The following is a 22,887-nucleotide window of genomic DNA, read 5'->3' on the forward strand; positions in this document are numbered from 1 at the left end:
TCACGGACCTTTAAAGGGTGGACATCCATATCCTCTAAATATGTCCAGTACGTTCCCAGGGCCTCTTTCATGTTCTAGGAGGACGCGCAATTGGGCAGCAGTCTGGCAGCCCAAATCCCCCCTCCTCCCTCAGTAGAGCCAGGGTGGTCCTCCCAGTTCTCGGGGTCTTCCCCTGCCACACAAAGTCCCAGACCCCCTTTTGTAGGTCCTTGAAAGTCTGAGCGGAGACACTGGTTGGGAGTGCTGTGAAGAGGTACAGGAGCTGTGGCAATATGTTCATCTTTACTGCAGTCATCCGACTGTACCACGAGAGAATCATCTTGCCCCACCTCCTCAAATCAGATGTGATCTCTGCCATTATGGGGTCATAGTTGGTGGGTCCTAGTTTCGATAAGTCCCTAGTTAGGACGTCCAGGTATCTTATGGCGTCTGTCCCCACTGCAATCCCGTGAAACCTGCTCAGAGGGTCTAACACCGGGTCCACTGTTCTCATTGGGAGCAGGACAGATTTAGCCGTGTTAATTTTCAGCCCTGAGAAGCGCCCAAAAGTGGCAACCAGGGCCGGGAGGGGGTGGAAATCGAGGAGCTGGGTTCTACCAAATAAGGTAAAATGTCATCCACAAACAGGGAAAGCTTAAATTCCACCTCCCACTTCTAAATCCCTTGATGTCTGGGTGAGATCGAATAGCTATGGCTAGTGCCTCCATCATAAGGACATAAATGAGGGGGGCGCGCGGACAGCCCTGTCTTGTCCCCCGGGAGAGGGGAAATGATTCGGACAGCGACCCGTTCACCTGAACCCTTGCCGTGGGGGCTCTGTAGAGGGCAGCCACCCAACTCATAATGTGTCCCGAAGCCCATTCTCTGGAGAAGGAGTTCCATGTAGCTCCACTCGACCCTGTCGAAGGCCTTCTCCGAGTCTAGCTAGAGGACACACGTGTCAAGCTCTGATGTTTGGGCAAAGTGGAACAGGTCTAATGTTTTACGAATATTATCTGCTATCCACTTTGTGGGGGACAACTATTAGAAAACCTATTCATATAGCTGGATGTAACTATTCATTCCCTCTGTTCTTTATATTACCTTAGGTTCTTTTTTGGTGAGCTCTCCATCCTGCAACTGGCAGGGGCACTTGTTCTGAAGACTGAGGGAACGAGAGGCTAATGATATCGCTGACTGGAAATTGCTGACTAGAAAACTGACAGGTGTCTGAGAGAACACAGAAACAGCCAGAAGGACTCATACCATTAATTCTGCTGAACTGCTGTGTGGACAATGAATGTTTTCAATTAACATTAGTGAGACACAACTGCGGGGAAATGCGAAATAATGTTTCAAAATTTCTTCACAGAAAAATGCGCGCCTAATGTACAGCAGGAAAATAATTCTGCACCTAGACTAGTCATGAAAAAACATGTGCGCATGGTGCTGAAGGAACACTAGCCAGCGACGCATGACTAATTTCTAGAATACGAGTGTCAGCTGAGGAGAAAAACAAACATGTGCGTATGGTGCTGAATGAACTCTAGCCTGTGAAGAGTGACTAAATACTAGAATACGAGTGCCTGCTGAGGAGAGCGAATTCACCGAGAAACTAACGACTTGTCATAAATTAACCATAATGGCACTATTCATGGCGAAACACATAAGATTCACTGGTGCACCACAACATTCCAAAAGTACTCAAAACCTAGGTTACCTTGAAATTCAGTGATTGAATAGCAAGAAAACTGAATCTTGAACAACTCCCAATAAGGGAAACAATACTTGCAGAGATTGTGTAACCCTCCGTACTCCGGGTTCGACGGAATTTGACTAACTTGCTCTCTGTGAAAACTCGAACAGGAAAATACCAGGAAAAACAATGACGTGGGCAGAACAAAGGGCGGACAAGGGAGGGAAAGGAAATACGGGTAAAAAAGGGAAAAATGCTGAGGGAACGCTGCAGGAATTCCGAACCGCGGTAAACGTCCCTGAAGGAAAATCAGACGCGAAGCACGGAACGAAAAAGGGGAGGGGCTTAAATACCCAGTGAGGTGAGAGTGATTGCAACTAGACTGCGAATTCTATTTAGAGGAATTTCATTGGCAGCCATGTTGAAATCTAATAAGTGTTCTACAACTACCAAGGACTATTTCAGCATTACCCCCACAAATACCCTGCTACACTGGAACCAAAGAAAAGCTCTGAAGCGAAACCCAGTGATCATGACAGCTCCTCTCCGTTTTGTGAAGGAGTAGGTCTTTAAGCTGGAGCCTGTAGTCCTCCAGCACGGCCACCCGTTCGCGCCCTATGGCGTGTTACGGTGAGCCTCCCGGTTGGAGACAAGCTATTTTCTGCCGCAGGGTTTTTTCCTGGGCCTCCCTCTCCCTTTTCTTCTGGGCTCCCATTTTTATAAGTACTCCTCTTAGGGTTGCCTTGAAGGCGTCCCAAAGCGTGTGCGTGCCCACATCCCCGTTATCATTGAGTTCAAAGAACTCCGTTATAGCGTCCAGGACAGCTTTGGCGCGAGCCTCGTCTCTCAGTAGGGCGTCATTACATTTCCAGCATCCCTTGCGTTCCCTACACCAGCCCACCGCTAAGGAGACTCGGACCAAGTCATGGTCTGACCAAGGGACCGGGTCTATCCTGTAGCCTGCGACATATGGACGAAGGATATCATCCACCAGAATTTAATCTATCCTAGAGAATGCGTTGTGGATGGTGGAGTAGTAAGAAAAGGAGGGAACACTTGTTCGGGGGGGGGGGGGGACCATATTGAAATCTCCTCCCACCACCAAGGGACCCTGTACAAACAGTTTGAGCCACCACCTCCGATTGGCCCTTCTGCCTGTGGTTCCCTCTATTCTAGTAACCTGCTTGCTGCCTCCTGCTCCCTTTACGTCGTACGACCAGCAGGTGAGTGCAGCCTTCCTCCATTTCACCCCAAAAATATTTTTCAAAAGTATCCCCCAGTCCCCGTGTGCCTGCATCTTCCACGGCATCTCCTTCCTGGTTTTGCCCCTCCCTTCCACCTCCCACCACCTCCGATTGGCCTTTCTGCCCGTGGTTCCCTCGGGTCTAGGGACCCGCTTGCAGCCTCCTGCTCCCTATACTTCGTGGGACCAGCAGTTGCGTGCAGCCTTCCTCCACTCTCCATTTTGCCCAAACAAAACCAAAAGAAAGTACCCCCCAGGACCCATGTGCCTGCGTCTTCCGCTTCATCTCCACCTGGTCATAACTGACCCTCCCAGACCAGCCCCTGCGGCTATGGGCCCCAAGGCCAAGGGCGGATCCTACAGAGGCAGCTCTAGAAAGTGTCAGCAGGTCCGGCTCCTACAGAGGCAGCTCCAGAAAGTGTCAGCAGGTGTCCGTAGCAGATGCCAGAGAAGCCAGTAGCCAGCCGTCAACCAGCATCAACCACTAAATTAAGTGTGGCACTTATGGGGAGTAGAGCGATTACTTTACTCCAGAAATCCCTGCCACTCTACATCATCATTACATTACCTCTGAACTGTGAATGCTTGTGTGTGCCACACAGACAGACCCATCACTGTTAGTTTGCCCCACACCTGGATGTAGTCAAGAACACTAGTCTGCATCTAAGCCGCATTTAGACAGATTTGTGAAATGTGACTTGCGTCGGGAACCCGGACAGATTCACCAACGATAGCAACTGCCTCTTAAGACTAACACCTAGATAGTGTGCCCAAGAGATACTGTGCTGCATACCACCCTCTTAGCCTAACAAATCCAGACAGTGCACTGAATAATTCTCTATGCTACACTCTGCCTCTTAAGACTGTCACATCTAGATGGTGCGCTGAAATAGTGTGCTCCAAGATTACTGTGTTGTACTCTGCCTCTTAAGACTGTTGCATCTAGATAGACCTTGGATGCACTGTGGACTCTGGCCTAACCCTCTCTAGACAGATCAACAACATATCTAAATCGTGTCACTACCATCCAAAAATTCGGAGGTGCATTTTTCCCTACCTCTCCTTCCTGAACAGACTTGCCGCTGTTATGTCCATTGTAATGTCGAGACTGGACGATGACAACTACCTTTACCTAGGAGTCCTGGCATACCATCTTCAACGCCAAAGAGCGCAAAGCGCTACTAGCCCTGGGTCCAAGAGACCACACCTCTCCAGTTCTCAGAACCCTCCACTGGCTCCCAGTCGAAGAGCCACTTTCAAGACCCTGTGCATCGCTCACTGGGCAGCGCACAAGACCAGCCCCCTATACATACAAGATAAGCTAAAACCCTACCTCCCACAACACACCCTAAGATCAAGCATTGCCCTCCTTTTAGTGATCCCAACCACCAACTGTCAGGATCGGAGGATCCTCTTTCTCAGCATTGGACCCGACTCTGTGGAACTTGCTTCCGCCTCACATCTGACACACACAAGACTATATGACATTCCGTAAATTACTAAAAACATAGCTCTTTCCACAAAACCAACATCAACCCTAAAGATACGTCTGAACTGCCAAAAACCCAATGATTAAATACACAATGGGACTCCCTACCACGTGTTCAGTGACCTCTGATCCTACCCACAAGATAGGATGGATGGTGTGGTGAATCTCGGGAGGATAGCTCAAGGGCAATGCGTTTGTCTTGGAAACAAGACGACACGGAACACCACAGGTTCCGATTTTTTAGATTAGGATAAAGCGAATGGATTGAGAGAATGGATGGAATGGGTGGATGAATAGATGGTGTAAATGGATGGAGGGGATTTATGTATGGCGTGACGGATGGAGTGAACAGAGTCGATGGAATGAATGGAAGAGATTGATGCATGTGAAATGAAGGGATTAAATGTATGGCACGGATTCATGTAGAATAAATGGAGGGTATGTATATGGAGTGGATAGAATGGACGAACTAGAGAGAATACATGAAATGAACAGAACAGATGGATGGAGGGGAATGAGTGGATGGATGAAATGGATTTTGGATGGACAAAATAAAAAGAAAGGATGGATGGAGTGAATGGACGCATGGAGTGAGCCAATATTGGATGGCATGAAAGCATGTTGAGTGATTGGAAGATAGGTATAGAGAATTGATGAATGCAAGGGATGGAATTGTCGGAATGTGTATATAGAATTTATTGAGGGAATGGATGAAATTGGATGGAAACTGAAGGATAAAACTGACAGTACATACGGAAGGAAGGGAGCAGAATCGATCAATGGATGGAACGGATGGTTAGAAACAGATGGAATAGTCTGAACAGATGAATGAAATGGATGTAATTGAGGGAGTATATGATATGGGATTGATCGATGGAATGGGTGGAGTAGACTGGAGTGGATGAATGGAATGGACAAAATAGATGGAATACGTGGAGTGGATGAGGTAGATGGAATGGACAAAGTGTTTTACTGTGTTGGAGGGGGTGGGCCTAGAGAGTGTAGCCACAGGTAGAGGGCAGTCTTCCAGCTGAGCGCGATCTTGGTTTTTCCTGGGCTGAGGAGGCGGATGGCAGTCACTCAGTGTCCAGTTTATGAGAGACATGATGCGAGATCTGGGAGGTAGAGCCCTTTGGGATTTTTATGACGATTTGGGCGTTGTCTGCATAGTGCTAGCAAGAAAGGCTATAGTATGGAATGAGTGTGGAGAAGGCTCTCAAGCAGAGAAAGAGGGGAGAGTGGGCAATGGGGGGGGAAGAGTAGAGGAGAAAGCAGGCATGTGTTATTTGGGATCTGTTTGAGGATATCCACTTATGGGCTGCATCCCAGATGCAGAGAGTCGAGTCGGTCCATGGGGGGGTGCAGTGAATGGTGTCAAAGGCTGCTGAGAGACCGAGTAGAATTAGGGAGGTGCCGCCTTCCAAATCCGAGCGTCTTATGATCATCCCAGGTGGATGCTAGGCACGATTCAGTTCCTCATAAGGGTCAGATGCCAGATTGAGCAGGGTTGAGGATTAGGTTGGATCCTGTGAAATGGCATAGATGAGAGTAGGTTGTTCGGTCAATTAGTTTAGCTATGAATCGGTTGTTTGAGAAGTCAGTAATTGGTCGAGAGGGCTTTTTGAGCCAGGGCTTGATGTAGGAGCTCTTGAATTATGCTTGGAAGGTGTCAGAAACTAGAGATGTGTTGAGGATACATTTTGCAATGGCGCCAGCAGTGATTGGAAGTTAGGATTTCTTTTAGTAGATTAGGGAGGCAGGGGTCTTCAGGGGATCCTGAGGGGTAGATGATAGCTTTAGAAATTCAGGGTGGGAGGGCAGAGAGAAGGATGAAAAGGGCAGAAGGCGGTTCCGATGTCCTGGCTGAGGGCGGGAGGGGCGCTGTGCTATTTTAATGACTATGGCAGAGTTTCTTTCTAGGGCTGTGCTGTTGAAGTCTGAGGGGGAGTTGCAGTGTGTTTGGGTGTGGGTAGTGGTGCATGTTGGGGCAGTGAACTCAGGGACACGTTTGTAGAGTTCCCTAGAGGGGTTCAGAGCACTGGTGATTCCATTCCAGAATTTTTTTTTTTTTGCCATTCTGTATTTCTGTCCGGTATGGTTTGGGCTGGCAGGTGTATGCTATTCTGTTTGACAACGTTGGTTCTGTACACCAGCTGCGTTCTGGCATGTGGTTCTGGGAGATTTTTTAGGGCTGAGGTAAACTATCTGGGAGAGAGGCACAGTCTAGGATCTGACTGGGGCGAGTGCTTCTGCTGGCCAAAATCAAAGTGCTGGATGCAGATCTGGCCTGAGTGGAGGTGTGTGGAGGTCAGGTAGACAAGCAAGGGGTCTGTCACGTCCTCTCTTGGCCTAAAGGGGTGCTGGGACTGCAGGAAGGCAACGATAAGCATGCAGTGAACGAAAGAGGAAAGCTTCCAAATCAGTTTTGTGAAAACTCAAAGCAAAAACATGCACAGGAAAGGTTCAATACTAGCAAAACTTGGAAATATACTTTTTTTTTTTAATTGTGTTTGATGGACACATTAAACGAGGTGCAAAACCCTCAGACTACTCCAGAAAATAAAGATCACATCCCCAAATATTTCTTTAGTCAGTTATTACAAGTAGTATACCATTGCAGAAGGCATATATTTTCTCTCTAAGTGTTCAGGTAATGCTCGAAGCGGGGCGGTGAAAAAGTTGTTTATGGTCGCCAAAACATAGCCTTCTGAGTACAGCAAACCAGGAGACGCAATAGCGACACAATTAAAACTTCCAAAGGGGGATATCAAATGAAGCATCAAGTGAAAAAAGAAATGGCAAGAAAGCGACATCACCAGAATTACATAATGGTGGTCAATTGAGGGATCCGAGATTTGAGCCCAGAAAACAAGGTTCTTCGGTTTGCAATTCAGCAGCAAGCGCCAATGCGTCTGAGTGGTGCTTAAAAAAATAAGGCACGCTATATGTTTGTTGAAGTTTAGCGTGTTTTGTCTCGTGCATTTCCCTTCACTCATGAATGGGCCCAGTATGCAGCTGGCAGCTTTCAATTTGAACCGTTGTGCCCGTCCATACACTAGACCACTGAATTCAATAAAAATAAAACTCGCCACATGCCCAATTAGTTATTTTAAGCCCATTTCGGCACATATATGCCGCGGTTTGGAGCGGGCAGACCCCCTGCGGTCCCCATCCCATATTTATCAGTTGAACCCACCTATATACAGGTAAATGCAGCATTTTAGACCGCGCAGTAATGGGGCGATACCACAAGGTGAAACCTAGGATTATCTGGGCCTGCATTTCAACGGCAAAAGTCGCCACTGGGCCAGCGTACACCAAACTCAGTAAAAGTCTGTAGCAATGAATTACCGCTTAAATGGATAACCCTTCTTTTCCCATTAGGTAATTCTAAGTTGGAAGACTCCCCCTACCTGTGCAAATAAGTTATCGGCCAGGTCAGCTTCCTTGTCGATGTTAACAGTGTTTTGCTCCCATACTGCACCCAGAAGAATTGCTGCCTTTGAGAAGCGGAGTTGGATACGGTGTGTGAACTCTCTCCCTCCTTGGCCACGATTAATTAACGTGGTGTGGCCGAATGGCCGATTGTGTAATTGGATGGCGACGGAGGTTTGTATTGTGAATCTACTGCAGCTAGTACTCCTGCTACCAAGTTGCGTTATGGCGCCCCTCTCTACCCGCCGCGTTCCAGGCGGATGCTTTACACATTGCTTTGCGTCTCATCTTCCTGTAATTAGTCCTAGCAGTGACAGGGCTAACATTGGCGCCTTCATCTGAAAACGGGCAGCATGAGACGAAGTTGCAAATAGCGGCACAGAAAGGCGAACCTTTTTTGGCGCTCCCAAAGGGCAATTCAAACGGGCTAGTCAATGCATAGTAACCCACAAAATCAAAGAAAATTCATGCTCTGCCCACACCTTACCCAAGCCAGACCACCGACCCCGCCCAACTAACTACTCATTGAACTCCTTGTTGGCCCCGCCTCCCGATTCTCCTCTTTGAGGCCGTCACTCAGCATCTTCACTTCGTTAGCAACCACCATCACCACAAGCGAGTGTTTTCCAACTACTCTCCCGGTTCCTCTGTAGTGAGACGATCTCACGCATTATCAATTAGTACCCTTCACCGATTCGAGTCCACCCATTCCAATCTCTTTAACCCCTCCGCACCTTTGGACCAGTCTTCGCTAGGAACAAAATAATATCTGCTTTTGAGGATCGCCAGAGCAACCTACTCTACCCCCCCGTGTTGCTCACTCGGTCAGGTCCTTCTAGCTACGACAGGCACCAGCACACCCAAGCCTAGATGGAAGTGCCAAAGGCTTTCTGGCACTGTGCAGTCCCTGCACCCCTCAGTCAAAGGAGAAATACTCACGAGGGAAACAAAAAAAAATGTTCACGTACGGTAAATCTGATGCCGGCAGGAAAAGCGCTCTCGTAAGTCTATCTACAAGACTTTTAGAAAATAGACAACGATAAACTATGTGTGAGAATAAAAAAAAAACGGATGTTTTATTTTAAAGCAAAAAGAGTCACAAGTTATAAAACACCTACAGACCTAAACAAACAAGTGTAAAATTGAACTAAACTCGGTACTGCTCACTGTACAGTGCCCTTTCCCCTGTCGACATCTACCGCAGAAGGCCCACTTGCTTTTCAATAGTCAAAACCCTTACGGAACTCTTCAGATTGCTGCTTGGCACAGTTCTGCATAAAGTCCCGTGCAGTCCTTTTCGGGTCGCGTGATTGATGGTATTTTACCGCGATTCAGATCCTAGAAGAGTTGTCTCTTGATGGAAGCTTTCCTTGAGCACGTTTGCTATCCTCTGAACATCTTTACCAATGGAGCCAGACAAACCTCTGGGAATGATTACTTGCATTGCGATGACAGGCTCGCCAAATTTGCCACATAAACACCACCCTCGTATCCATATGCACTTGGTTACACATCGTATTCACCAGGCCGTCCTCTTAATCACCACCTCTGGGGGGAGAGTGGTGGTGGTGGTAGAGGGAGATTAAAGGCTGTTTTACCACCGCTGCCTGGAAGAAGTCGGAGGCCCTCTGCGGGGACTCTCGTCATCATAATCTCCTCTTGACTGCATGTAGCGCTCACTTCGGCTCGGAGGCGCACGGTCATAGCCACCCCTCTCTTGCATTGGGTAGCCCATTGGGCGGCCGCCACGGTCATCATACGTCATCGGAAAGCCACCGTAATCATAAGAGTCATCGTAGTAGTTAGGATCGTATGGCTGTGCGCGGCCTTTGATTGGAGTCTCCGAAATAAGGTCAAGTATGTGTTCAATGCACTGAACAACTCTGTCGGGTTTTCCACCAATTAAAACAACTCGATCGGTTGACTGAGGGCAACATTCGCGGAAGACCGTAAGGGTGGTCTGTGTCTTCTCCCTCAGCTCCTTTATTTTCGCACCCTTAACACCAATAATCCCACCGGCTAAACTCTGGTGAATTAGGACTCTGAGTTCACAGTCCTGGTCACTTCCCTTGTAGTATTGGTTCTGTGAATTAAATGCGGGCTCTTTGAATGCAGGGAGAATTTTCTTCAATATATCGACGATAGCTAGTTTATTCGCATTGATAACAAGTATGCGCTCTGGCCCGCTGCTGTCTGCAATGGAAATGCTGGCTTTGTAGTCCGTCCGTAGGGATTTTATGGTCTTTCCGCCTTTTCCAATCACAACCCCTGCATTCTTAACTTGAAGCATAACGCGTAGCTCTACCCTCTCGCCAGCGTATCGTGATTTTTTCGACTTCTGCTCTTCCTCTGAGTCGTCCGCTGGACGTTTGCCGTTGGTAGATTTCGTATCTTGTTCGGAATCGCTCGCCATTTTGTACACCAGTGTTCGTCTTCTTAATGAAATCTCGCAGAACCACCTCCGTCAAAGTCGATCACAGCAAAGGCCGCACAGGAAGAGGAAATGGCTCCGTCACGAATCGCGACTAGCAAGACAAAGGCCCAAGCCTGAGTTACAGAAATAGAAGAGAGACTGAAGCGTTTAGTTTCAGTGGGGTGGGAAATAATGCCTGGTTGTAAGCCATTTTGAAATAGTTAGACATTCGTTCAAGGAAATAAAACCGAAATCAATTGAAAGCTAAAAGGAAATATCCAGCAAAACAATAGTAATGATCATATCCACACATAGAAAAATTAAATTAGTTATTTACAATTTATGACAACAGATATATAGATGAGATATCGTAAACAATAAACACGTTATTTTCTCTAATTAATGTAATATATACATTGTTATGTAATTTTATATTTGATACGCATAACTTTTAACATTAAGAATATATGTCTGCTTTTAAAATATTCAGCATCTACTGTTCTAAGATGGCGCTGCATTATATACCCACATCAACCGTTCCGTTCCTGTTAGTCTATCTTCTTGTTAAGGGTGCTTGCGGAGCATGCGCTCTAAACGAACACTTACAGGAGAACAATAAAGTTGATTGATTGTGAAGAGCGCTGGGGATTATGGGATGGCTGCGCGCAGTGTTTGAGGCCCAAGCCGGGAACTCAGAGTCTTGAGAGGGATCCGGCAGTGGTTTGGGGGGTATATGCTAAAGCACGGAGAGTTTGACAACCGAAAGGAGGGAAATCCAGGAGGATTCTGGGTTTGAAGCTGGTGTTGCTTGTTTAGGAACGGGAATCCGGGACCCGGTGTAGTGAAGGCTTCTTCCAGCTTTACAATGTGGAAGGCGAGTAACGTACTATACAGCAGAGCGTTGCTTTTGGAGGGTCGGGGGTGGATGTGCAGTGTACGTTTGATGGACGCCGAAAAGGAAAGTCATACACCTACCACGTAACTGCGGTGTCTTTGCACATTGTAGAGTGTGTGTGTAATATATATGCATCCGGACAGGTGAAACGGGCACTGACTAGCTGCTGGGTGATATTGGGATTTTAATAAAATGTTTGGCTTTCTGTATCTAGGGTACAATTTGGGTAGTTGTGACATGAGCTGTGCACATAAAGGGGCAGATCATTATGACACACCCCCTAGCTTGGGTAACTAAAGTCCTGGTCAATTTAAAACAATTTTTTTTTTTATATCCCTGTGGTCTCTGCAATTGTTACAAAACGCTTTTGGGAATAATCGTACTGATGGGTCGAAGCAGGTACTTGCTGGTACATATCTTTGCTTGTTATGAAAAAGCTGTTCCAGTTGTGGTCCTGGGAAGATACTTTGATCGCTTCGGCCCCTTTTATGACATACCTGGGCTATATGATATCTGTGATGCAAGGTTACGATAAATGGAGGATTGTGTTAAACCAAAAAGCAACCATGTTGCTCTCCCAAATCCTGGTGCTACATAGGGAATTTGGTTCATTTTCTATCATGCCAGCACTGAAATTCTATGTGGGGAAAAGTAATTCCCAAAGTAATTTACAGACCGGAATTATTTTTGGACGCAGCCTTGAAATCACTCGACATGTGGGAAGCTACGATATGGCGTAGAGTGTTGGGAGTTCCCACCTGTGTCCCAATAGCTGCTATAAGATTTGAATTGGGCCTCCTCTCCATTTATGCCCTGGTGGGGTGGAGTCTCTTGAGTTTATTTAGAAGAATTTTCATGCATATTTTTGATTCCTTTTATGTGAACTTTGAGGAGTTCTTGAACCTGTCACTCATTGGGATGTGTCCCAACCTTTTCAGAGTAATTAAAAACCACTGTGGTAGACTCTTAAAAAATTAAACCTGAGCACCGATGTTTTGATCCAAAATCCAATCAAGGTAAAAAATCAACTATAGGACTATAAATGGATTGAAACCCATGAAAAATTCCTTGGTTACACATCCATGGCTTATCGTTCACACAAACCTAAAATGAGGGGTGTTTTGCTTTATATCTTATCACATTTCCTGACAGTCATGACAGGAAAATATTTCTAAAATGTAGATAGGATTTCCTCGGCTAACAGTAAATTCCACCTCAGTGTGGTATAATCACTCCTGAAGACTCTGGGTGCAGGTTCTGTGGTCTGAAGGGCACCGTTGAATCCACCAGACAGCTGCTCTCTTTTTGTAAAGAGTTAAGTGGATATCTGGGTAAAATGTTTCCAACTAATCAGTGGGTTCTAGAGACGCATATCTGGCACAGATGCTTGAGGGGTAGAGTTACACTTTAGCCATTGCAGCATTCTTCAAATCTTTAGAATTGACTGAAAACAGTCAATTTCCTCTGATTCACCGGATACAGCTCTCAAGTAGCTTGTAGCTCGCTTTTTTCTTTTACCATATTGTCTGAGGTTGTCTTGTTTTCTTCTCTGATGCTAGCCCAATTTAATATTCTAGTGGTATCCGTGACATTCATCCAAACTTGAGCGGTTGTTTTGCAATACCCTGTTAATTCAATATCTCGGATCATCATAAGTTTTACGTTCTGTTAAGTTTTGAGTCATTATGAATTTTAAATGTTTACTGTTTTGATTTAGTGCTTTTTGTTTTTGTATCATCTTATGCTTTTGATGTGTTATATACATTTATGTACTGTGACCAGGTTTGTAAAAGTTGTTTAAACCATATACAAATAATACATAAAAAAATAACATTGGTAGGTGCCCCTTTGTGTGTGTTTCAGCTTTTCTTGGTGCTGATTAGTATATTAGAAATGATTTGCTGGGAAATGATACGAATGCATCGTCCTATTTCTTCTTGTCTGCAATCGTTGGAGTGCATGGAATGTGCAAAATAAAATTTTCTTGCAGTTTATGGTCAGTTTAGTAAATCTTCTGGCGGGAGGAACTTGACGTAATGTCATCCGTTGATGTGTTTTCCAAACGGCACACGTTTTGCTGGAAGCTTGCAAGCGGTCTGCTTTGGACTGCGAGGGACGCATATTTCTGTTTGAATAAGTATGGGGTTTCTTGATGTGCCGATCTAGATTACTTATCAGTATTTTTTTAATCTTTTACTCTTCCTCCTCAGCCGTCGAAATTGACGTGACCCACTAGTTAGACACACATTCCAAATCCAAACTCAGCCCCTTTATCCCGTATTGCACCCCGCCCTGTCCCGCTGGACTCACTGCCTTTCAGGTGATGGGAGTGTGATGCTGGAAATGCATCAGAGGGACAGGGCCTCTGAATCCTTGTCCTTTACTGCTTTTTAATCGTGTGTTCTGTCATGTTTTCTGCCCAGGAGTCCATGTGGGACTCCTGGCAGTGCAGCTCTCTCTTTTGGTTTGGTGAACAGACCCATGGGATACCCTTATGGCACCCAGGGGTAGGGGTACAACCCTGTACCCCTAGTGTATGTTTTTGGGCACCTGTGGGTGGCCCACAGAGCAGGGTATGGGCTGGTGGCAGCTCCATGCTGAATTTGACAGGTGCTCTGGGTGTCCTCCATTTTGGGATACCCAGGCCCTGCCATTGGGATCAGTTGATTCTTGATAGGAAACAAGATGGCCCCTGTGGCCTCTTGCTTTCTATTGCCTGTTACCTTGTTTTCCCAAAGTCCTGGGAAGCCCTGACTCTGTCCCTTCCCCCTGACTGGCTGTTGGGTGGAAGTTCCATATATGGTGGTGTTGTGAAGGCCCAGCTAGACTGACTGGAGCCTTCCCAGTGACTGTATGTTGTGGGTACCTCCTGTGGGTGGGACCTGGGTGAATGGAGTGTGTGACCAATATACACTCCTTGTTGTGGTTGTCTGGTTTCTGGCATGAGAGACAAAGACTGAGACAGCCCTGCCCGAAACTGGCCTGAATGCAGTGTGTAGTGTTGAATGGCTGGGTACTTGTCCCAATCCACATTCCTTGTTGTGAGTGTCTGAAAGGGAGGAGTGTGGCCTGAATGCACTGTGTGCCTGATTGGCTGACTGACTGCATGAATGCCCTTCTGTATGATTGGCTGCTGAGTGTGTGCCAGCAGTGTGGATGAGAGACAGAATAGTATATCTGGGGACCTCTCACCACTGGTAATAGGTTCAGGGAACGTTCAGAAGCGTTCTGGAGCTGAGTCTCCACTCTAAGATTAACTGGAACTGCTGATCCTCGACGTCCAGCTGGAAGAAGACTTGCTGTTGCATTTGCTTCGACCGATCCGAAGGCTGCCGAAATCTTCGAAGACTGACCCGAGGGAGGACCTGGTAAGGCGCCCTCTTCCCGTGCTCCGAGGGACCATCGAGCACCGCTCCATCTTCGCCGAAGCGCCCTGGAAGACAGACCCTCGAAAGGCTGCCGACCCGAGACGGGACCGCCGAGGAGATCGAAGTGAAGCACCCGGACATCGCCGCCGCCGAAGTTCATTGCCGTCGACGGTCCGGTTTCCCGCCACCCGAAGACCACAAAGACTCGAACGACTCGACGCCCTTGCTGGGCCTCTGTCTCCACAATCTTTGCGGTCCAGAACTACTGTCACCGAGGTGCCCCGCACGCCTCCGCCTTGCAGGACTCCGACGCCGACGAGTACCGCTCGGACGAAGCTGCCGCCTCATCGACGCCGTTCTACCCTGTTTGCCGACGGACGTTCGACGCCCCGTGTCTCCCGCTTGAAAGGGAAGGCATTCAAGAAGGGCCGTCGATTCCCCGTCGCCGAACGCCGAGTTCCTCGACGCTTCTCGACGCCTCTCGACGATCCGTGACTCCCGCTTGAAAGGGGGTCGCTCAAGAAGGATCTGTCGACGCCTCTTCGAGGAACCAGACTCCACCAGGTACATTGGGGGGGTGGAAACATTATAGGAGGGAATAAGACTTGCAGAACAATATATGGACTGGGCTTGTGCTATATCTTTATTTTACAGGTTGCCCAGGTGGGGGGATCTCCACACAGAACTGTGTCTAGTGGTAGGGGCCAGTATTCTGCCTATTGCTCAACCATCTTATTTTCTCTCCTCTCTATTGCTGGTTTCACTCTATTGATCTGTGTGACATTGTTACAGTATTGTTGATGCACTTTAATGAGATCTAATACAAAGGGTGGTACCACTTTAGAATTGTACATATTTGCCATTGTTGATTTTCCTAAGTACAAAGTGAGTTATTATGATAAGTGTACATAACCTTGAATATTGATTATATAAAGACTGTGTTCTAACCAATACAGTGTGTGGACATTCCTTGGTGGGGGCTTGGGGACTACACTGTACTTAAGAACCAGCCTGCATCACCTCCTGAGAAGCTAGGCCTTGATTGCTCGACCATTGCTACCGTACTAGAGAATCTTGGCTGGGGTCCTCTGTGCCTCTCTTCTACCATATAGAGAGCAGAAGTACATACACCCCCCACCGGTCCTTTACAGGGAGCAAAGCTGGTATGTAATTAAATGAGGAGAAAAAGTAGTATGAGCAGTAATGAAGATGACTAGTACATAATACACCCTCAGAAAGGTGGGGCCCGAACTAGTGCCGCCCACTTCTGGGAACTAACCAAAAAAAAAGCACCTAAAGGAGACACTTGCACTCAAATTGACTTTTTGTTCCACTGTCCCCATTCACAATCCCACTATTCTCAATGCAGACATGCCATACTGTTCAGGAGCAACCGATCTTCGGATGTACACACAATCTATTTTATTCATTTACGACGCAATTAAAATAACACATGTATGTGGAAGAGAGGAAATATTCAACAAGAATGCTGTTGATGAAAACTTCAAAAATGCTGAATCCTGAAAAAATTGGTCTAAGCATATTTATCAAATAAACATTGGGTTTTATTACAAAATAAGTGATATAGAATGTGTTGCACAAAATGTATAAAGCTGCATAAAAACTACAGCAAACACAAAGTAGACAATACAAAACATAAAAAACACGTTTCCAATTTATATTCACCCCTAATTGGACAACAGACAAAATCTACAATGGTCAGGTTTGTGTACATACATAATCGGTCCCTATCCAACAATTACTAGGACATTCATCAAGGGATATCCCCTGAACACACTTGCAGTTTTTGATAGGTGGGTATGTTGGTCTCCACAGCTTTACTACCAAATCACAGGATTGCAAAAACTAGAAAAATCAAAAGAAAAGGTCACACATTTAAAAACACCAAGTTAATTGATCTAAAGCAGACCTAGTTGACACCACAAATGGAATGAAATCTAGTCAGTGCTCGTTTCACACAACAAACGCAAGCTTACTAGGCTTTTTTAGGATACAAGCACTAGCATAGTAGCTCCCAGCAATTCTATCCTTGCTGCTACAAAAAAAAAACATTTCTTAACCTTCCTACAATATCAATTCCCATTTTCCCCCCTTCCCCCAGATTACACTTTCCAGTTGTACTGGGCAAAACGTACATTATAGCAATACATGGCAACCAACTGAGCAAACACTGGCTTTTGGTGCACACATCTAAGAAGTGAGCCATTATACCAGACGATTGGCTTGAGCCTAGTAGTTGGGTTTGTTGCTGGCCTTGCGATTGCTACCACCCACTGCGACTGTGTGATGTTAAATGTATATACTCATGAAATACCTTTACTGTAGTAGAAGTGCTCGCGGGCTACACCACCTGCTGTGCCCAGAACATCAGTAACGATTCTGCTATTATACCAGTGCTGCAACATTTCTCTGAAGGTAGCCGATTTCGGGCAAGAGGGTTCTGGGAGGCTACCGATTTTCAGACCATCATAGCGCACCCGTGAATGAAAATGCCACTATTTCTCAGGAACAAATTACTGTCGTGGGTTGTGCTGTGTACAATAGGGAATCAACTTGCACTCCATGAGAACTATCAGGATGGGTTATCCAAACATTGGTGTTGCATTTAAGGATCAAAATCTGATGTGAGGAGAACGTGGCCTAAGAAAAGGAGCTGAGTGTTAATGAAATCAAAACAATACCTATGCATTTCAGGAGGACTTTATGTTGAAGCCTAGTTGCACACGTTGGAAGAAACAAAAAGGAGGGGAAAAAAACACTAAAGTCATGCATGTCAAACTACAATACCAAACGTTGCTTCAGTATTCGCAGCAGTAGCAAATTGATGCTCAATGGCATGAAACACAAACCGCTTCTGATTAGGCAAAACTGTCAAGTTTCAAGCTTCTAGCCAGACTAAGAGAAATAGGCCACCTGTCCCCCGAAAATCCCATATTCACCAAGGGACGTGCATACAACACACCATTTCTTACTTGCCAAGTTTGAGGCATGACTCAAACATTAAGCAAACCACACAATCCCTGTTTTGTGTCCCAAAACCACTACTTGATGTCATAAGAGGTTTAAAGCAGGTCCTATATCCTATTACAGATTAGTCTATGTATTTTGCATTTATAGAAGCTTGCTTAACCCATAGGCATTTAGGCGATATTACACACAGTAGTATTTGGGTAGTAAATAGTTAGACAAGTTTGTTGAGGAGTAGGTGACAGACGATTAGTTTAACATATGAGTTTTAAGTTTTTTACAGAACAGGTCAAAAGAAGGCTCCTCTTGTAGATGAAGCGGGAGGTTGTTCGACAAGTTGGCTGGGCGAACCGGGAAGCTAGATCCACCAGCTCTTTTGCGCTTCAATCTCAGCAACCTAATTTGCATATTTTTAAAACCAATGAAGCACAATTGTGCTGGACAGCTCAGACCACTCCACTAACAGATGTCTGCCTAAATTGTTTTAAACCTTATCTGTTCAACAAATATCCTGGCTGTAAGAAGTGCTGCTGTCTATCCCCCTTTCAGGGTGTCCCCTCTTTCCAAAATCACCATCAAGCCGTCCTTCCAGCCATTTTAAGAATTCTGAAGCAACTTTTAAGTTGTATGATTTACTGACTCTACAATGTAGAGGGCTACACGACGTTCACTAGGGCTGATTGTGTTTAAACTACATATGCGCCAATGTTGGTCTTGGATAGCCTAAGCTGGGGGTCTGCAACATTTGGCTCTGCAGAGGTTTTAGAACACAATTCCCATATGCCCTAGACCAGCACAGGAAATGTTGATGGATCAACACCCCCTATCCCCCTTTTCTCCACACATACACTTTTTCACAGATCGATTACCGTGAAAGACAACAGAATAACACCAGAGCAGTTTACCTGACATGTCCCAACAAAAGGGTCGGGCAATGGTAGATAATTACACATACCTGACTTCCCTTCCCTTTCCTGATAGGGATAAAAGGTCGGAGCACACTGGAAGCGAGGCCAAACGCATGAGGAAGCAGCTATACCAGGGCGGCAGTTCAAACGGAGGAGAAGGGCGGCGAGACCTGATAGGACATCAAGGAGGGAGTTGCCCATGCCAACCCAGACCCACAAAGCCTCAGACAAAGGAAACGTAAGACTGGGATTTGCAGCTGGGGATTGGTGTGAAGGATGTCTGCAGTACATGGAACCCTCCTGTACTGATAGCCAGGGCGGGGAGAAGCAGTTGTCATTGTGGTACCGTCCTTGACTCAAGAGGCAGGAGACGCCAACAGAGTTCTGCAGAGCAAGTGAGTCGGAAAGAGCTGATAGTAGATTGAACTGTGTTGGGCTCAAGGGCTTAAAAAGCAACATTGTAGAAGGAAAGAAGACTAAAACACAAAGGTCTCTTTCTAAAGCAAAATGTGTATTGGAGTGGTCCGGTGCACGTGAGCGCTCACTCAAAGGACTCCGACTGCTGCCTCTCTCCGAAACAAAGAGAATGTGTTGAACTGAGAAATCAAAGTGGTCATACAAGGGTCAAGCCAAACCGCCTGTACAATCGAAAGTCTTTGGCACGTTGCAAAAGTGATTGAGGAATATGGAAGTGTGAAACTGGTGTTTGAGCCCAGATGAGGGGAACGCTGTGTGAACTGTGAAGTACGCACTTGCCAGAGAATAACAGTGAGACGTGATTGCCCCTTGGAAGCCTTTGTAATAGAAAATGCTTTGGTCTGTGCCTGGATGACGGGGACCTAACTAAACTAGCTAGTTGTTTAAAAAGACATTGAGACTTTTGAATACTGCAAGGGAAGAGATTGTGATTGAAAAACAGTAATAAACCTGATTTAGGGTCGTAAGGCGAAAAGCTAAGGGAAATGAATCGCGCATGGTCGAGAAGCTAAGTGAACTACGTTGTGGTGACAAACGTGAACCCGACTGAGGGATGTCCACAGTGAGTGGTTGGTCTGAGCCCGACTGAGGGAGGCTAACGCTGGGAGAAGGATCAGAGCCTGGCTGAGGGGGATCCAAGGGTGAAGAGTAATCGCCCGACGTGAAGATGAATAGAAGGAACTTTTGTTTTGTTTGTGATACATCAGGCCCTCTGAAGCGAGAGAATTTTCATGAAAAAGACTTGGACACAGAAGGTCCTGATATTGAGGAAAGGAACTGTTACCTCGTGCTTCGAAAGCCCAGGGGTGTGCTGTGCTCGCGAGTCCCGCCTTGTCCCGTGCTAAGAAACGTGGGGAAGGCAGACCCCGGCCATAACATCCAGACTTATTTTGTGAACACTTTTTCTTTTCTTGTGAACATTATCCCAAACATTTTTTAGCATAGTGGTAGCGAATGGCAATAGGTTTTTTAGTATGGGCCCTTTTTTATTTGACTAGACTCCACTAGGACTGTATTATTGTTTGATGGTCGTAGCTTGCTCCCATCTTAGATTTAGGTTTAGATTACACGTTTATCTCACCCGTTTTGCAGTTTAATAAACACCCTTGAACTGTGATCGCCTGTGTTTGTCTACTTTGATACCATGCCTTCCTTACATGGGGGACTTTGATATCTGGTTTGATGTGCCCAACAACAACCCCATGACTGAACCCCTGGTCGACAGCCTAGAGGCACTTAACCTTTCCCGGCATACCACAGGTCCCACCCATATTGGAGTCCACACCATTTATGCAATCTTCACCGCCTCTGACCCCATCTGTGTCCAGCCCCAAACCCCTCATCTGGACAGACCACTCACCCTTACGTTTCTGTGTCTGCACACCGCCAGCACCACCGAAGGCCCGCCCTGTTCCCTCACACAATAGCAAATGCTGGAACAAGGTCAAGCTACAACCTGACCTGGCTGAAGCACTGCTACGCACACTCCAGGCACTCCCGACCTCAGACCCCTACCTATCGAATCCTTTGACTCCTTGCTTGACTCACCCCTCCAACCCCGCTGCCACCCGGAAAAGACTTACCCCAAAATGGTTCACTCCCTGCCTGAACACTTTGGAACCCCATAATTGCTCCCTCAAACGCAAATGGTTGAGCATCCAAAACCCCTCTTAGCAAACCGGTGTTCGCCCACCATCATCGTAACTACAAATCTGAGATCCAAAAAAAGCAGTAAAGAGCTCCACAGGATCATCTTAGACTTTGGGAAACAGCCCTGCACCATTGCGCCGACCACGTCCATGCAAACACGCGACTCCCTATCCTAACACTTCCATTGCACTGGACATGGCTGCCACCCTTCATGCCCAACATTCTATCCTCACCTCCTGCCCAACACCTGCTCCTCTAGATTCCACTACCCTGCCCAGCAGCACCACTTTTGAACTTTCAACGCAAAACCTTTTTTCTTATGACCAGCTCTCTGAAGGTCAGGGTCGAGACACATTTGACGCAACCAGGACTACATGGCCTTCTATAAAGCACTGAACCGGTTTTTTCCCCAATCCATGAAAGGGACCGCCACCAATGGCAGACTTCAACTAACGCCACATTATCTAGAAAAATAGGAAAAGTCGGGCCACGGAAGCAAGCTCTAAAGACCAGCAAGCTCTGGGCTAGGCAGCTGTGAGCTGTACCCACCTAGCTAGAGCACAAGGGCCAGCACAAGGGCCTAGCAACCCCCTTGTGCCAACAAGTTGGCCCTGCCCCCTAGCACTCCAAATCCAATTGTCCACGACTCTATAATCATATACTACAACCAAGCAAGACCACCACTACCCGACCAGACATGTTCCATGCTCTTAAGACCTTGAGATGCCGGTCTGTATATATCAACCTGGAAACTAGAGCTCAACAGCACCCATAACCGAGCTTACTCATTATCATCCCATAATGAAGCATAGCACTTTCACGCCAGGTGATGCCAACCACTGACATACAAACCTATCCGCAGACCCCTACGCACCACCACATTCCCAGAGCGTAATATCTCCTCGCACAGCTAAATGTGACCAGCCCATCTGGGAAATGACATGAAAAGCCACCTCGCAGCCCCCCCTGCCAGCCAACTACGTCTGGCCCTGTTACCTGTTAACCCGTGTCAACGTCTACCCATCTGAGAATCCGCTCACAGAGCCACTACTACAGGGCCTCATGGCACCTATGGTTTATACCACTGATCGGGTACTCGAGGTGGTATATGCTTGATCGGGAAACCCTGGCCTACCCAGGAACAAGGCCAACAACTCCTTCAGCGGAGGCGCTATAGTGACTATGCTTGGTGTACTCTCCTGAGAATCATGCAGTAACCATTAATGTGTCAGGAATTACCCAGCTCCCTGCCATAGACTATGACCGGGTACCCCAAAAATGGGCCCTCTGACACCTACAATCACAGCCTCTGGAAAAGGACTGTCCAACCGCGCTAACTCGACATACTCTGCCAAAGAATCTCTCTCTGAGATCCACTACCGCGAACCACCAGGACAGACACGGCCAGCTCTCCAAGCTCCAAAAGTAACCAGGAACCGGTAAGCACAGACGCAAACTCCTACCAATAGGTTCACTCTCCACTTTACACCAGCGAACAACACGGCTCTACCCCATCAGTTTCAGCCTTGCTGCACACATACATACACTACTTATTTGAACACCTCAACAGTCTGTTAGAACACAGCTGTACCCACGAAAATATCGGCCTAGCCACACACATCTCTTATACAGGCCCATGGCAGCGAGAATGCAGGCTCTGAGACCACCTACAGTATACTGATCTCTCACAACCATGGCACCGCACCTAGCATTAGAATGCAGCCAACCCCACGCAATCTGCACTGGCCGTACACATACTGAGTGCACCCAAGCACTATATGCTATCCTACCCTCTCCACTGACCTGGACTACGGTCCCCAAGGGTGTTCAACCCCCAGCGCTTCGAGGTCATACCAATGGTATATAAGGTGCTATAACATATAAAATTGCTGTGGGGCCAAAATGGAGTGCTGAAAAAGCACCCCAGTACTAGGAGCCATATGGGCTACCCTAGAATCCTGCTTTTCAAGGGTTGTAGTGGAAGGGGCATTCGGCAGAAGCCCATCTGAGAGCAAATCTAGGTAGGCAATCCTAGGAAACAGGACCGGGGGGCAAAGCTCAAGAATCACATAAAATGGGGCAGCAGAACCGACAAAAAGGAGTCTGCCGTCTGCCCTATATATTAAGTTAATATGAAGCATTGAACCTGGTGCACCGCAACGCTATTAAGTTGAATAATTTTGCACTGCAATTGGAATGGGTGTGCAAAAATGTGTTTCAGCTATTCACTTGAGACAGAGGATTAGGATACTGTATGCAGTGAAGGCCAAAACATTCATTTCAAAGCATTGAATTCGGAGAGCATGAGAAGTCGGTGCATTGATTTTGATAAAATCATACTTCAAC

General features: G+C 46.7%; 1 protein-coding gene and 1 pseudogene across 1 annotated transcript in view; one reads left to right on the plus strand and one right to left on the minus strand.

Annotated features, from left to right (window-relative positions):
* Positions 1-8,893: 8,893 nt before the first annotated feature.
* Positions 8,894-10,255, minus strand: LOC138524357 (heterogeneous nuclear ribonucleoprotein K pseudogene; annotated as a pseudogene).
* A 608-nt stretch (positions 10,256-10,863) lies between these two features.
* The window catches only part of DHX38 (DEAH-box helicase 38), a 2,105,687-nt gene continuing 2,093,663 nt past the window's right edge, over positions 10,864-22,887 (plus strand). The window contains exon 1 of the mRNA XM_069635507.1: positions 10,864-11,129. The gene's annotated coding sequence lies outside the window, so the exon portion shown is untranslated. The remainder of the gene's footprint in view (positions 11,130-22,887) is intronic.

Source organism: Ambystoma mexicanum, chromosome 1q (genome assembly GCF_040938575.1).
Source record: "Ambystoma mexicanum isolate Mex_15411 chromosome 1q, UKY_AmexF1_1, whole genome shotgun sequence".
In the NCBI taxonomy this organism is placed as follows: Eukaryota; Metazoa; Chordata; class Amphibia; order Caudata; family Ambystomatidae; genus Ambystoma; species Ambystoma mexicanum.